The sequence below is a fragment of the Hemiscyllium ocellatum genome, chromosome 29 (assembly GCF_020745735.1).
Source record: "Hemiscyllium ocellatum isolate sHemOce1 chromosome 29, sHemOce1.pat.X.cur, whole genome shotgun sequence".
NCBI classification, from domain to species: Eukaryota; Metazoa; Chordata; class Chondrichthyes; order Orectolobiformes; family Hemiscylliidae; genus Hemiscyllium; species Hemiscyllium ocellatum.
Genome location: NC_083429.1, coordinates 39,244,197 through 39,259,813, shown reverse-complemented (window position 1 = coordinate 39,259,813; position 15,617 = coordinate 39,244,197). Strand labels below are relative to the sequence as shown.

The 15,617-nt window shown below is 38.3% G+C and overlaps 1 long non-coding RNA gene across 1 annotated transcript in view; it reads left to right on the top strand.

Moving 5' to 3' along the window:
• Nucleotides 1-7,736, top strand: part of LOC132829697 (uncharacterized) — a 29,522-nt gene extending 21,786 nt beyond the window's left edge. Inside the window, exon 3 of the long non-coding RNA XR_009646257.1 lies at nt 7,044-7,736. This is a non-coding gene — a long non-coding RNA (uncharacterized LOC132829697). The remainder of the gene's footprint in view (nt 1-7,043) is intronic.
• The last annotated feature ends 7,881 nt before the right edge of the window (nt 7,737-15,617 follow it).

Sequence of the window (15,617 nt, the reverse complement as noted above, 5' to 3'; positions counted from 1 at the left end):
CTTCAAGAGGAAATTATTATTGAAGATGTAATAAGATGATATGTAAATGTATGTGTTTCTTTGCATTAATTTCAATAGTATTACCTGTTTCTTAAAGAGCAAAATTAAAGCCTAAAGTCTATTTGAACTGATAATTACTCAAACCTGTACCTGCACAAAATCTGGATATCCATTCCTCTTAACAAAAGTCCCAGCTATATAAATGGGTTTCCATGGTCACAGCAGAGTATAGCATCCATAAAAATGTGAATGCAGTAAATAGTGATCCCAGCAAGATGCTCCTATGAATGACCCAAAGTTGAAGACATTAAATACTACATTAGCCTTAAGGTCACACGTATGAGATGGCCATCCCCCACATAATGAAACACTATCTACCCAAAACACATGCCAAAATGCAGATGCGAGTGGCTACAATGAGAAACAGCCACCCGAGCCATCTACCTCTGCCTACTTAACGTTGTGGTTTTTATTTTGAACATCCTTCTCCATCGGCATTGCTTACCTCATGTTACCCCTGTCCCTATCAGGCTGCACTCCTCCATTTCTTTCTTCTCCTCATTGGGAAAAGAGTCTTCAATGGACGTAACAATTCCCAAGGGGAATGCAGTTTACAGCTCAAAAGCTGCAGTACTCAGTACGAATTGGAGTACTAAAGTAAAACTGTGGATGTTGAAAATCTGAAACGAAAACAAAATTGCTGGAGAAACTCAACAGGTCTGGCAGCATTTGTGCAGTAAAATTAGAGTTAACATTTCGAGTCTATTGATTCTTCATCAGAACTGCTAGCAGCTAGAAAAATGTGGTGTAGGTGCTAAAGCCAGGGACTGGGGGAGATAAAAAGAACTGAAATAGAGAGGCAGTGCTGCAGCCAGAGAGAGAGAGAGAGAGAGAGAGAGATGGGGGGGGGGGGGGGGGGGGGTGGGGTGGGGGGGGCGGAGAGAACAACCGGTAAGGAGACAAAAAAGGGATGGATAAAAGTAAGCCAGGATGAAAACCTGATAATGGGGACCATAGGTAGAGGAAAATGGGTTTGCTGTGATGAATCATCCCATGTCATGACAGAGCCTGGAGTGTGGGAGTGATAAAGCACATGGAAGGTGATGTTCAGACTCTAAAATTATTAAAGTATTGAATCCTGAAGAATCCAGACTTCCCAATCAGAAAATGAGTGGATGTTGTCTTCCAGCTGAAGACCTGAAGGAGGCCTGGGACAGAAATGTTGGCCAGGGAACACTGTCGTATGTTGAAGTAGAGCTGAAAATGTGTTGCTGGAAAAGCGCAGCAGGCCAGGCAGCATCCAAGGAACAGGAAATTCGACGTTTCAGGCATAAGCCCTTCATCTTCCTCCCTCTACAAGGATTTCAGTGAGTCCCTCTCTCACTGCAGGTCATCTCCTCTCCTGTTCCTTGGATGCTGCCTGGCCTGCTGCGCTTTTCCAGCAACACATTTTCAGCTCTGATCTCCAGCATCTGCAGACCTCACTTTCTCCTATGTTGAAGTAGAAACAACTGAAGCTTGGAATCAGTCTTGTGTACAGAACATAGGTGTTCAGTCACGAATATCAAATGGAATACTTTCATTCTGATCCCTCCCTGAGCAAATGTCATGGATTTGAGAGCTACTGAAGATGTCTTGGTGAGTTACTGTAGTGAGTCTTGTGGATGGTACACCATGCAGTCAGGTTGTCCTGTGATGCAGTGAATCACTAAGGCGTTTTCAATGGTAGCTCCAAAATCCATATCTCCTATTGTCTAAAAAGATAAGAATTGCAGATGTATGGGAATGTAATAGCTCCTCCAAATCACATACCAACTTGACATAGGGATTGATCACTTTTGCTCATCACTGTGACAAATCATGGAACGTCCTACTTCACATCATTCAATGGACTACAACAGTTCGAAAAAGTGAATCAATTAAAATTGGAACATTGTGAATAACAGAGGTATAGGGATAGGTTATAAAATAACAATGCTGTCTAATATATTGCGAACTGCAGAAACTAACATTTTCAGAAGTTAAGGGATCTGTCATGAACTTGCAGCAATTCGCATTTGTAATGAAATATTCATAAACTTCAACTGAAAAGATAAATTAGAAAATGAAATAATTTAAACAAGTTACCACATTAAAGTACTTTCTTCCCATATCAGGGAAAATAATGAAAGAGTTTCGCAATGAGAGTTGACAGGCTTCAGTGTTCTTTGGAATAATCCAGCTGATGAATCTGTCCAGCAATTTTGTTTGCTAAAAGAATTGCTGTAATTATTTGGTTGCAAGAGCATAAAATAGGATTGAGCCCAGAAGAAAAGTAGTTATCAATGTTTGAAGAACAATATCAAGAAATGGAATACAAGAATGCACACAAAATGAATTAAAGGGAGGAAAATACAACAGTAGTACCGATAATATAATTCAAAATATCACTTTTCAGGTTACTTTAGTGCAGTCACTATTGTATAAACAAATGTACAACAAGGTATCACATAAGTAATTGAATCAAGTAATCAGATTCATGGAATGTTAGTTGAGAAAAAATATATAGCTAGGACTTCATGATTACTCCTGGCGAATCTTTGAAAAATGCTTTATTTATTTTTCAATATCCATCCGCACTTGAGTATCTCATCCAGAAGATGGCACCTTCAATAAAACATGTGGTTTTGAAAAAAAAGTAATAAAGATTTACATCTTTCATAACCAGCAAAATTCCCAAAACACTTTACAGCCAACAAAGAGATTTTGAAATGAAACACGGCTGCAGTGATTCAACAAAGCAGCTCACCATCACCATCTCAAGGGCAACTAAGGATGGACAATAAATGCTTGTCCAGCCATTGATGCTCACATTCCACCAGTGCATCAGACAAAAATTACTATTGTCTGAAGGAAATATGGCAATGAATTTGCTCAGAGAAAGCTCCCACTAACATGAATGTGACAATGGCAGGATCTGTTTTGTGTTCGTGATTAAGGCATACAAATTGGCAAGAACATCTTGAATAATGCCTCTGTTCTTTAGTACAGAGTCATGGGTTCCAAATGAGGGAGTGACAGAACCTCGTTTCAACAAAAGATGATTATTTAATGATGCGCTAAATAATTTAGACTGAAGTGATCATATTTGTAGTGAGTCTTGAGCTGTTAACTTACTCACTCAAATATGAGATCTACTAATTCAGTGGAATAACCTGAAACAGCGGAATTATGCATCATCAATACTAAAGAATGTATCTGCATTATTTACATGGTACTTTTCACATCCGGTAAAAGTACTGTCACATCTTACAAGCAATGAATAAATCTTTGAAGCAGTCAGTTATGTCATCTTGGCAAATGCAAGAGCTAATCCTCACAGTATATGGTACCAAAACAGCAATGAGATGAATTATATAACGATCTATTATGTTTGTTGGTTGAGGGAAAGTGTGGGCCACATCACTGCTACTTCAAATAGTACCATGACAACTTTTACATCCACCTGCACAAGCAGTCTGAGTTACAGTGCAGTATTGAGCTGCTGTATTACAAAGAGACATTAGATTGAAGTGACAGCATAGATCTTGCACTTAAACATCAGGAGACAGACTTGACTCCTATACTTCCAACTTTAGAAGTAAAAGAGCTACAAATAAGCTAAAACTAATATCCTGTTTACAAGCTAATAAGTGGAAGTGAAATCTAGCACTCTTGTGGGATTTAGAAATAGAAACAAAAACTAATTTTATGATGTTAAATAATTTTTCATACTATTTGGTTCTATTCATTTCTTTTTTTCCATTTTGCTACATCACAGTAATTGATAGAGAGATTACATAAGTGTCATTGAATGATTATACCAACTCATATCTAGTCATTTAGACTGCCACCTATATTTGTTAAAGGTGTTAAGAAAATGCAGGATCAAAAATTTGCAATTTGAATAGAATGTAGAGTGAGTAAAATAAGTTGATTTAAATAGTTAACTGTGGCATTACAAAGACTGCAGCTGAGAGTTTCATCTTGTGTTTTATTTGACTCAGCCATTACATGCTAGGCCTAACTTATCTGAATTTTAGTACTGTAGCATAAGGGGTTATCCACTGATGCTAATAGCTAGATTTCATCATTAGTGAAATCAGATCACATGATGTCCTACTGGATCATATCTCTATCCATAAGTAATGAGATTACATAGGTTCATCACTTTGCACTTCCATGGTTTCCAAACCTCATCTGTCAAAGTTAACCAGAACCAAATTGTGATATTTATACAGTTGATGGTTTCATTTGTTTCATTTGACCCTGCCATTTTGTACATGGTAGGTTCTCACATACCTACTTTTCTAAATACTTGTGCAATTGCAATTGCTGCCTTGTTTCCCCCTTACCTCATACATTTCAAGGCTTAAGCTAAATAAAATTCTGAAGTTTCAACTGAATTATCTTCAAGACAATGACAGAAAATGACTCCCACTCAAACACATCACAAATCTCCTTCCCTCCCTCCCTCCCATTTTTGGCACCAGTTCTATCCCTCCTTCCCATTTTTGGCACCAGTCAATAAGCATCTAACAAATTTTGATCACAATCTTTGGTGATAGTGAAAGGACTGAGAGCTATTTATCGGATGCTTGCACGCTTGTCATATTTCAGCGCGTTTCCAGTTTGGGACATTAGTCAGATGAATGACCTTGTTATGATTTTGCTCTTCAACAAACAATATTTATAGTTTTGAAAATCAGAAGGCTAGTGCATCAAATCCCATTAATGGTACATAGACTTTGGTTGTCTGACAATCCTTTGTAAAGGCAGCTATATATTTGTGCTTTCAAGTACATTGTGTGGCATTCTTAACATTCTTAGTAAAACCTCCTCCAGCTTTTGAAACTTAAAGCATTGAAAAGGGAGTCAGCAAATTGGCAAACACAGATTACTTTAGTCCTTGATGTTGTCTGTTATTCTTCAGACTAAATGTGACATTCACTTCAGGGAGTTGAGCCAATTGCTCAAATGTGTCGTAGAAGTAAAACAATGCACTTAGCGAGAGACAGAAAGAAAATGATAAACTTCATCAAACCTTATCATTTTACGTTCCAGCAAAAACAGACACTAGATCACAGGGAAGGAAATTATTGTCAGATCTGATTAAAAGTGCTTTCCTGTTCAATTTTTTTAAAAGAAAGACATATATAACAAACCCTCCCTCATAAACTGAGTCTCAAATCCAGAACAGCTTGTTTTTTAATTTCCAAGATGACAAAAAACACATGGAATTCTTCATTGGTTTTACAACATAAGCTCAATTTTAATGAAGAAACATATTTTTGAAGATCAAATTGAGGTTAAATATGGTGCTTTTACTATAGCAATGACAATGCACATAATTTACTTATTACTTTCATTTGCAGCTTCTTCAGTGAAAAAGATTGGCCTTGAAAGCAAAAAGCTCTTCTTGTTGATTGCAAACAAAGTTATTTGTAATGATTTAACCCAAGAATTTCTGGCCTGCAATTGATCCATGTGCTTGAATAGTGAGGTATGAGGTTCCTCCAATATTTCTAATGAACCAATGAGCTTTGGACAGCAATGGACATCATTCTGCAAAGTGTGGCTAACTATCTGTAAAGTAGAATTGAACATTAGGCAGCTACAGACATACCTTAAAAAGTGTAAATAGTTCATGTAAACTCATTCACAACTTAACATCATCAGTGAACGGCTATAAAGTCCTATCCAGCAGACGTGTATAAAATATTCAGAGTCAAGATTAGAGTGATGCTGGAAAAGCACAGCAGGTCAGACAGCTTCCGAGGAGCAGGAAAATCGATGTTTTGACAGGAGCCCTTCATCAGGAAGGGCTGATTCCTGATGAAGGGTTCCTGCCTGAAATGTTGGTTTTCCTGCTCCTCGGATGTTGCCTGACCTGCTGTGCTTTTCCAGCACCACTCTAATCTTGACTCTGAACTCCAGCATCTGCAGTCCTCACTTTCACTTAAAATATTGTCCAGTGTATAATTCAAAGACAATACTCAATAAAAAAAAAGGTACACCAAGTCCTTGTTTTAGGTTGCCTGCTTATGGCTCATTTAAATTTTATTGTTCTTTGGGCTCCATTTTCCCATTTGCAGTGCCATTTTCTTTTTTACCTCAATTGTATGTATTATCGGTGGAGCAACTGTGCATTCACATTGGTATACCGTGTTGGTAGAGTTGTGTATTGGAATCTCACGTTGCCATCACAGATCAGCAATAAAGTGCATAAAAATCTTATTGACTTGAACCTGTGGAAATTCGGGAAAAGAATACTGCACACTTTCCTTTAGGTGACTGATGACAAAAAATGAAATTTTGTTTTCAAAAAGTGAAGAGTGCTCAGATAGAAAATCTCTATGATAACGGGACACAATGTTCAGAGATAAAAGCATATGTGAAAACATAACACAGTATTTCTAACTGAAAGATTCAAAATATTCTTTTTCTTAATTTAGCTGGAAGACGGAGAGAGCTGCAGAATTAAATCACTTAGGTATCAAAGTTTTTGAACCTTAGAGAAAAATATGGCATACATTTTCTGTGGAGTGCAGGGAAAAGGTCACAGGACTGGACTTATGGACTTTTCCACAGTTTTTTTTAAACTTGAGAATGATCAAACTAAAGCACAGCAGGAAGCCATTTGGTCCGTCATATTTGTGCTGGTACTTTGAAACAACTATCATGTAAGATAGATAAATGCAGTCCAACTCCTCTGCTCTTTTTCTATTTCCCTGAAATGTTTTCTTTTCAGCTAATATGGTATTTATGCATATTTAGAAACTGATTTTATTTTGCATTTATTTAATTAAGAATGCACCGTGCTGCATATGGATGGTACAATATTTTTACCTTGTGCACTGTTTTAATTTTCAGGCAAGAAGTGGCGAAAGGAATCTAACTGTGGTTTTCACATTAATTCTTATGAGAGCTTGTGATTTACTTGAAGTTGTTGAACTTAAAGTCACAGTTTTCAGAAGTGCAAGCAGGACTTGCTGTAACGTTTATAATAGCTTTACCTCCTGCAGGTTCCATCAACTCCCATCCTGGACATAACTGAACAACAATCACAGATGATGATTACTAATGTACAATGAATAAAAGGACAACATTGGATAGCATAATAATGTAGAAGAACTAACCAGCAACAAAGAAAAAACACGTGAAGCATGACTACAGTAAAGCAAAGCAATATAGAGAAAACCTTGCCATTAACAAAATGCAACAAGATCTGGACAATATCCAAGCTTGGGCTGACAAGTGGCAGGTAACATTCGTGCCACAGGCAATGACCATCTAATCACCATCCTTTGACATTCAATAGTGATATCATCACTAAAACCCTCATTATCGACATCCTTGTGGTTAGCAATAACCAAAAACTTAACTGGACTCACCACATAAACATGGTGGTTACATGAGCAGATCAGAGGCTAGGAAAACTGTGATGACTAACTCACTGCCTGACTCCTCAAAGCCTGTCCACCATCTGCAAGACACAAGTCAGGAATGCGATGGAATACTCCCCACTTGCCTGGATGGGTGCAGCTCCAACAACACTCAAGAAGTTTGACACCATCTAGGAGAAAACAGCCCACTTGATTGGCACCACATCCACATAAATCCACTCTCTCCACCATCGGCACCCTGTGGCAGCAGTGTGTACTATCAACAAGATGGATTGCAGAAATTTACCCAAAATTCTCAGACAGCACCTTCCAAACCCATGATCAGTAGAAGGACAAGGGTAGCAGATATATGGGAACATCACCTACTGTGAGTTCCCTTTCAAGTCTCTTATTATCCTAACTTAGAAATGTGTTACTGTTCCTTCAGTATTATTGGGTCAAAATCCTGGAATTCCCTCTCTAAGGGCATTGTGAGTCAACCTCCAGCACATGGACTACAGCAGTTCAAGAAGGCAGCTCACCACCACATTCAGGGGGAAAATCAGGATGGGAAAGGAAAAATGATTAAATTCATACTTCAGCCATAGGAGGAACAGGAGCATAGAGTGGGTGAAGTTTAATGGACATACCCACTGACTGGGAAAGAGCACAAATTCTTTTTAGCTATTTATGTCAGATAGCGGAGAATTGCAAATAGGGACATAAACCTCAATTGTCAATAGTTAAAGTCAATTTATCCATAATTAACTGTTGAATTGGTTCTCTCATGAAATCTTTTGTTAAAGTCTTGTCCTGTATATAGTTAGAAGACAATATTTAATGGAATATATTGTTTATGACAGTCTTGATCAACCCTGATGCCAGACAAAACTGGATTGTAATCACAAGTAGTAATAACAGATCCTTTTGGTTAAGTGTGGTCATTGGATAATCTGAAAGGAAAATTTTAAGTCAGAAGAAGCAATCAGGTTGGGAGATAGCAGCGATGGGAAAAGGGTATAACAGTGAACTGAGAAGGTAGCTATCACAGAGGAGGGAGGCAATAGTTTGAGAAGCAGCAACTGATCATTAATGAAAGCAGATAGAAACATAGGAACAGGAGTAGGCCATTCAGCCCTTAGAGCTGTTCCACCATTCAATGAGATCATGATTGATCTCTGGCCTAACATTATATATCTGCCTTTGGGCCAAATCCCTTATTACCTTTGCTAAACAAAAACAAACCTGTCAGATTTAAACGTAACATTTAGCATCCACTGCCGCTTGTGGAAGAGAATTCCAAACATCTCCCACCCTTTGTGTAGACGTGCTTCCTAACATCTCCCCAATATCTATGATTTTCAAAAGTAGCAGCTTTATCAGTCTTGCTTGTCCCTGCTCCATAAATTAGAAACATATAATTAAATGTTTTGTTCATTGTGGAGTGCAGCAATTCCTTTAAGGGTCACATATTAGACCTGTTTTTCTTGAGCTGTTAGTATATGCAAATATTGGGCTTAACACCCATTTCTAGTGTGGACACAAGTTGATATTTGTACACAATGTTTCAGATGGTAATCACTGAATTCTCCTGAAGCCTGTCATGTCAAAATGTTCTGAAAAATGAAAAAGAATGGGAGCTCCCTGATTGAATTTATGGGTTACAAGCCTTTTATTTCTGCCTTCACTCTTTAAATTATCAATATTGAGAAAAATTTCCATTCTATGATATAAATATCTGAAAATATTTGTTAAAAATGGCCAAATACTTCTAGAAGTGGAGACTACAACCAAACCGAGCCAAGTCCTTCACTTCTGCATTTCATCCTGAAAATTGCAAGGCACACAGCACTATTCTGTGGAGAAGAGAAACTAAAAAAAATGACATGGTGACCATCTACATTGGAGCGATTCTTGATCATTCCCTGGCTGACCTCCTCTGCCATTGGTTTTAATAAATGTTCAGCTTTAAGAGAACAAGGAGATCGTCAGTTCTACGACAGCTTTATCGTTTGTCAGGTCCATCTGTATCTTTTAGGAATCAAAACATAAGACTGCCCAATCTAATGGAAGCTTGAGGGTCAATGTAATGCCTAATTATGATCTGCTAAACATTCTTCTCGTTGAAGAGAATGTTCTGTTAATCTGATTGTCCATCCCTTGCTACCTAAACTTACCAGGAGCTCAATTCAATAATAGAGAAATAAAATCTTTCCTCGCTGGACTTTAAAAGATGTGGCTTATCATTTTAGTCTGTTTGATGCTAATAAAATGCAATTTTATTGTGGCTTTTAACGTGTGGTGTCTGACTGTTGTAATGTTTGGATTTTGGGGGGTCAGTGTGAGAATAAAGATTCATTTTAATTTAAACCCACAATTATCTGCTGCTGTGACTTTTAACTGACCACACACTGAACAGAGATTTAAGAACATACATATCAACATTTACAAAATGACTCATTCTGATTATGGACAGAAGGAAAGGGAATTGGGGGGCTTCGGTCTATCTCTCCTTCTCTGTAACAAATTGTATCTGGTTTAAATAAATTATTGGACTGTTTGTAGGAGCTTTTCTTTGTTAGCTCTTTTATAAAAATTATAGATTCCCTATAGTGTGGAATCAGGCCCTTCAGTCCACACCAACCCTCCAAAGAGTAACCCACTCAGGCCCATTCCTCTAACTAATAAACTGAACCTACACATCCCTGAACACTATGGACAATTTACGAGTAAAAAGTGAAGTCTGCAGATGCTGGAGATCAGAGCTGAAAATGTGTTGCTGGTTAAAGCACAGCAGGTCAGGCAGCAAGGAACAGGAAATTCGACATTTCGGGCCAGAGCCCTTCATCAGGAATTCCTGATGAAGGGCTCTGACCCGAAACGTCGAATTTCCTGTTCCTTGGATGCTGCCTGACCTGCTGTGCTTTAACCAGCAACACATTTTCAACTATGGACAATTTAGCAAGGTCAATTCACCTAACATACACATCTTTGGATTGTGGGAAGAAATCAGAACACCCAGAAGAAACCTGCACAGACACATGGAGAATTTGCAAATTCCACACAGACAGTCACCCAAGGCTGGAATCAAACCTGTGTCCTTGGTGCTGTGAGGCAGCAGTGCTAACCACTGAGCCACCATGCCACCCCAAGCTGCTGCGTACCTGAGCTAGGAGCATCATCTGCCAATATTCCTCAGCAGTGACACCCAGTCTATATGCCTGTCAAAACCTTATAGAATAATTATGTCCTTGGATAACACGTGTTCCAGCAGTGTGATTTGGCTATAACATCGTTGAAGAATTAGGGAACGGTATTTTTGAGAATGCTTAGCTCTGTTCACAATAGCACGATTCCAACAGAGATCGGTTCACATGCTTCTTTCTGCACACGCACCAGTGTTAGCTGCCAAAAGAGCAGCTTTCTGTGAGAGGTGACAGCATCTTTCTTACATTTTTTAAATGTACTGTGTTAAATTTACTTCTGTTTCATTAATAAATATGATTTCAACCTTCATTCAGACTGTGTTGTACTTTGTTTTCAAGTTTTGGGTGCTTTTTGAGCAATTGTGAGTGATATTTTCTGCTGGTCTGCCCCAACACCATTTTCCCCATGGGCCCCATTGTTTATTTTAAACAATTTTCTGTTAAGCAAAGTTTCACTGGAATGCAACTATACATTATAGGAGAACCACCTGTAATATATGAATCTGGGAGTTTATTGCAGCATTAACCATCAAGGGGTTCAGTTGATGTCACCAATCATGAGTCAATCGTACATACCCTAATAATTATATAAATATCTGACTGATTATGGTTATTTCCAAACATAGTTTTGTGAAATTATTAGCATAATTATCTCAGCATAGGCTTTACGTTACAGTTGAATATTGTCACAAATACCATTGTTTGATAAATTGCTTCAATCTCAGTGCTTTGCTAAATAATGTCCATAGGGGAATATTAATATTATAGCTTTTCCCCCTCAGGAATTTATTAGGGAAAATAATTAGCACTACATTGCTAGAAATTAAACACAATGTTAAACCTATGCATTAAATTTAGGGTCATTATTCAACTATAATTAATGGGTTAGCATTCTAAAATTGCACTTATTTCCTTTTAGCTTAGTTTTAAATAATGTTGTTTTCTGAATACCTGATCTCACTTTTTAATTGAACCTAACTGGCTCCAACAAAAGCCTTAAGTACTAAAATAGTGGAAAAGCACAAGTCTTCAAACTGCATTTCAACTTTGCTTTGCTTTCCTGTCTTTCAGAATCTCTATTGCTTAGCTTTGCTCTCTCTCTCTCTCTCTCTCTAGCCACCTAGTTACCTTAGGGTTATAACTCTTTAGCCATCACATACTTTTCATGTTATTAAAGAGTAACATGGATTTTGATGCAGAGCAGAAGTGGAATGACATTCACTTTTGTCTGTGTCACAATCAGATCACCCAAACATTAGCAGCTTAAGTGCCTGAGGCAGTGATCCACGGGCCTAAACAGGAAATCTAAGATTTTTCTCAGTAACACTTTTTTTAACACCACAGTTGGCAATGTTCAATGATTGTTTAATCATGACAATACGTAGTCTGCTCAGGTTTTGAATTAGACCTGAGACTATGTGAGGCAGTCACTATATTTTATTACTAACATGAAATACACCAAAAATGGACAAAATTTCTTTGCAAGGACCCAACAAGAGAGACTAAAGCAAAATGTTTTGTAATTAATATGCAAACCTCAATTTGTAAATCTCATCCTGTTGAACCTGACCCTTCCACTTGACATGAAAACTGAAGTGGATGTTTAGCCTCGTCAAGCTGGTGAATGTAACTTGCATGTTTGCAAAATTCTGAAAATCTCCAAGTAGGATAGACGTACCAATGTGAGCGCCCACTCCCAGGCCAATAACCATAGTGTTAAGGATTTAGTCATGCATGACAAGCTGCGATGGACATTCAAAAATTGAGATACTGGAAAAGCACAGCCGGCCAGGCAACACGCCTAGGACTCTGATCTCCAGCATCTGCAGTCCTCACTTTCTCCCGGCTATGATGGGCAGGCTACATTGTCTGCATACCCAACAAGTCTCACGAACTAAGTACTCTAGTCAGTGTTCTGTAATGCTAAATGATCATTGGAGGGGAGGGGGGGAAGAGCACATGCTACCCTGAAAGCCTCCCTAAGTAAATGCAATATCCCCACTGATACATGAAAATCACTTGCCCTATAATGCACAAACTGGTGAAAAAGCATCTAAAGACACCAACCAGTTCAGACTTCTCATTTCCCATTCCTCAACTACCTGTAGCAGTCTGCCAATGCAGGATTGGAAAATTCAGCCACCACAGAGTCCACTCCCCATCCCCAGAGTGCAAACAAGTTATTCTGCCACAGATGTATCCCATAATATTTTGTTGAAATGGCTTTGGATTTTAGTGTTACAGGAAAAAAGGTTTACAATTTGGAATTAACTCCTTAAAAACTTTGGTTGGAGAAGACTTCACAGTAACTTTTGAGAGGATGTTAAATAAATATTGGAACAGGAAGGTTTTCTGGTTCTGTGGGAACAAGGTAGGGGCGAAGATCGTATCAGATAGCTCTTTCAAGCAGTAAATGTGCGTACAAGGGGATGACTAGCCTCCTATTAATGAATGTGATGCAGAATACAATCCAGCACTTTTAATATCATTATACTTTGTCATTTCATATCTCAGCTAAAATCTCAGTAAAACCTTCCAAAACCTCTTTGCAATCCACATAAAACTAATGATTAGAACATTGTCTATTCAGGATATGAAATAAAAGTCCCAGCTTATTCAAATCCAAAGCTGCACACAGTGCCAAACCATTAGAAATCAAACAGCTTGGACTTATTACTGCACAATAGCAAGTCAACTGCAGTGCATTGACCCAGGTTGCCCACTACATCAGCAAAAAAACCATTCCGACTCAGCAGTAATGAGATTACTGCTCTTTATTCAGATTATTATTGACCAGTAACAAGTGCTGACTCAAAAGGCTAAACATCTACTTCGGTTTACTTGTGTTTCTGTCGGGGTCTAAGGTTCAATGGGACTGGAATTGCAATTGATATTGATATTTGTAGCATTTTTAAAGGTTTTTGGGGCCATCTTTACATGTTTGAAAAGATTGGACATTCAACAACCAATGCATGTGCAAGAGTATTTTACTGTTGGAAATGTAATTATACACTTTCTTCTTGATATATATTTAATGTTTGCCAATTAAAATAATCCAATTAGAGTTGTTGCATTTTGCTGGAAGTTCCTTGATGCTAGAGAGTTGATTTATTTGTGCAATTTACAGACATACAATTTGTTTCCTGCACCAGAGCTGTGCTGGATTCTGTCATTGGGCTCATTTGAATTTTTTTTGGCGCGGTGCACCAGAAAAACCACAATCTCACATAACGTGTCAACTTAATAGAAATGTACGTTAACTGGGCGATGGTTTCTCTGTGGTCACAGTTTGATGCAAACACAGTGAGTGTGCTTCAGAAGAGAAAACTCTTCCCCAAATTTAAGCCAGCGATCAAGAATTCCAATTCAGAATGGGATTTGCTATGAAGCATCCTAATGGTTACATGGTCAAATTTCCTGAATAAAAATACATCCGTAATACTATCACCTACAAATCATCTGTTCCCTTAGCAGAAGTAAAATATTTTCCCAAAAAGGAAACCTGTCTACTCTGTCTTACGTTGATACAGTGTCAAGTTTGGCATAGAGGTACAGTAAATATTGTTGCATTATCTGCTATCATTGGAAACCTGCAAAGCCAAAGAAGCTCACTTACATTTGATTTGCCCCACAGAAGTAAAATAATGGCAGATTAATAATATGCTATTGCAACCTGCCTGGTTATACTATTTGTGATCTATACTGCATTAATGTCACAAATCAGCTGCTATGGAGACACTCAGTTTCAGACTATTCTATAACATGACTTTATTGTTTGAAGTATTGCACTTAACCTGTTATTCTTTCTCAGTATTTGAAATCCTACATCCTTATAAGTGATTGAATTGACTTGCGAAAGAACCGACCTGATTTATGTTGAAAAGGTATCAAGAGAATTAGGTTCCAACTGGTCAGTAAAATAATAAGTGCTATGAAACACAGATGCTGAATATCTGAGAAATGGAAATAGTATGAGTATATGTAAAAATGAAATAAAATTCATTTCAAATTCACAAATACAACAATCATAGAATCCTCACATTGTGGATACAGGCCATTTGGCCCATCAAGTCAACACCAATGCTCCAATGAGCATTCCACCCAGAATCAGGCTCCCTACCCTACATTTCCTAAAGCTAACCCACCTAGCCTGCATATTATGGGGAAATGTAGCATTGCCAATTCATATTTTTGGGCCATGGAAGGAAACCAGACCACTCAGAGAAAGCTGATGCAGACACAGGGAGAACATGCAAATTCCAAACAGACAAACACCCAAGGCTGGAATTGAACCTAGATCCCTGGCACTCTGAGGCAGCAGTGCTAACCACTGAGCCACTGTACCACCCCAGTTAAATTAATTAAACTTAAGCTCTCAGTTCAGGCACTAGGAAGTCTGTTTGTCATGGATGTAGGTTTGCTGACTGAGCTAGAAGGTTCATTTCCAGACATTTTGTCACCCTACTAAGTAACATCTTCAATGGGCCTCAGGCGAAGCACTGCTGATAACTCCTGCATTATATTTATATACTTGGGTTTCTTTGGGTTAGTGATGTCATTTTCTGTGGTGATGTCATGTCCTGTGTTGAAGTCACTTCCTGTTTTTTTTCTCAGGGAGTGGTAGATGGGGTCTAACTCGGTTTGTTGATAGAGTTCCAGTTGGAATGCCATGCTTCTAGGAATTCTCGTGCATGTCTCTGTTTGGCTTGTCCTCGGATGGATGTGTAGTCCCAGTTGAAGTGGTGTCCTTCCTTATCTGTATGTAAGGATACTAGTGAGAAAGGGTCATGTCATTTTGTGGCTAGTTGGTGTTCATGTATCTTGGTGTCTAATTTTCTGCCTGTTTATCCAATGTAGTGTTTGTTACAGTCCTTGCATGGTATTTTGTAAATGACATTTGTTTTGCTTGTTGTCTGTATAGGGTCTTTCAAGTTTATTAGCTGCTGTTTTAGTATTTTGGTGGGTTTGTGGGCCACCATGATGCCAAGGGGTCTCAAAACTCACTACG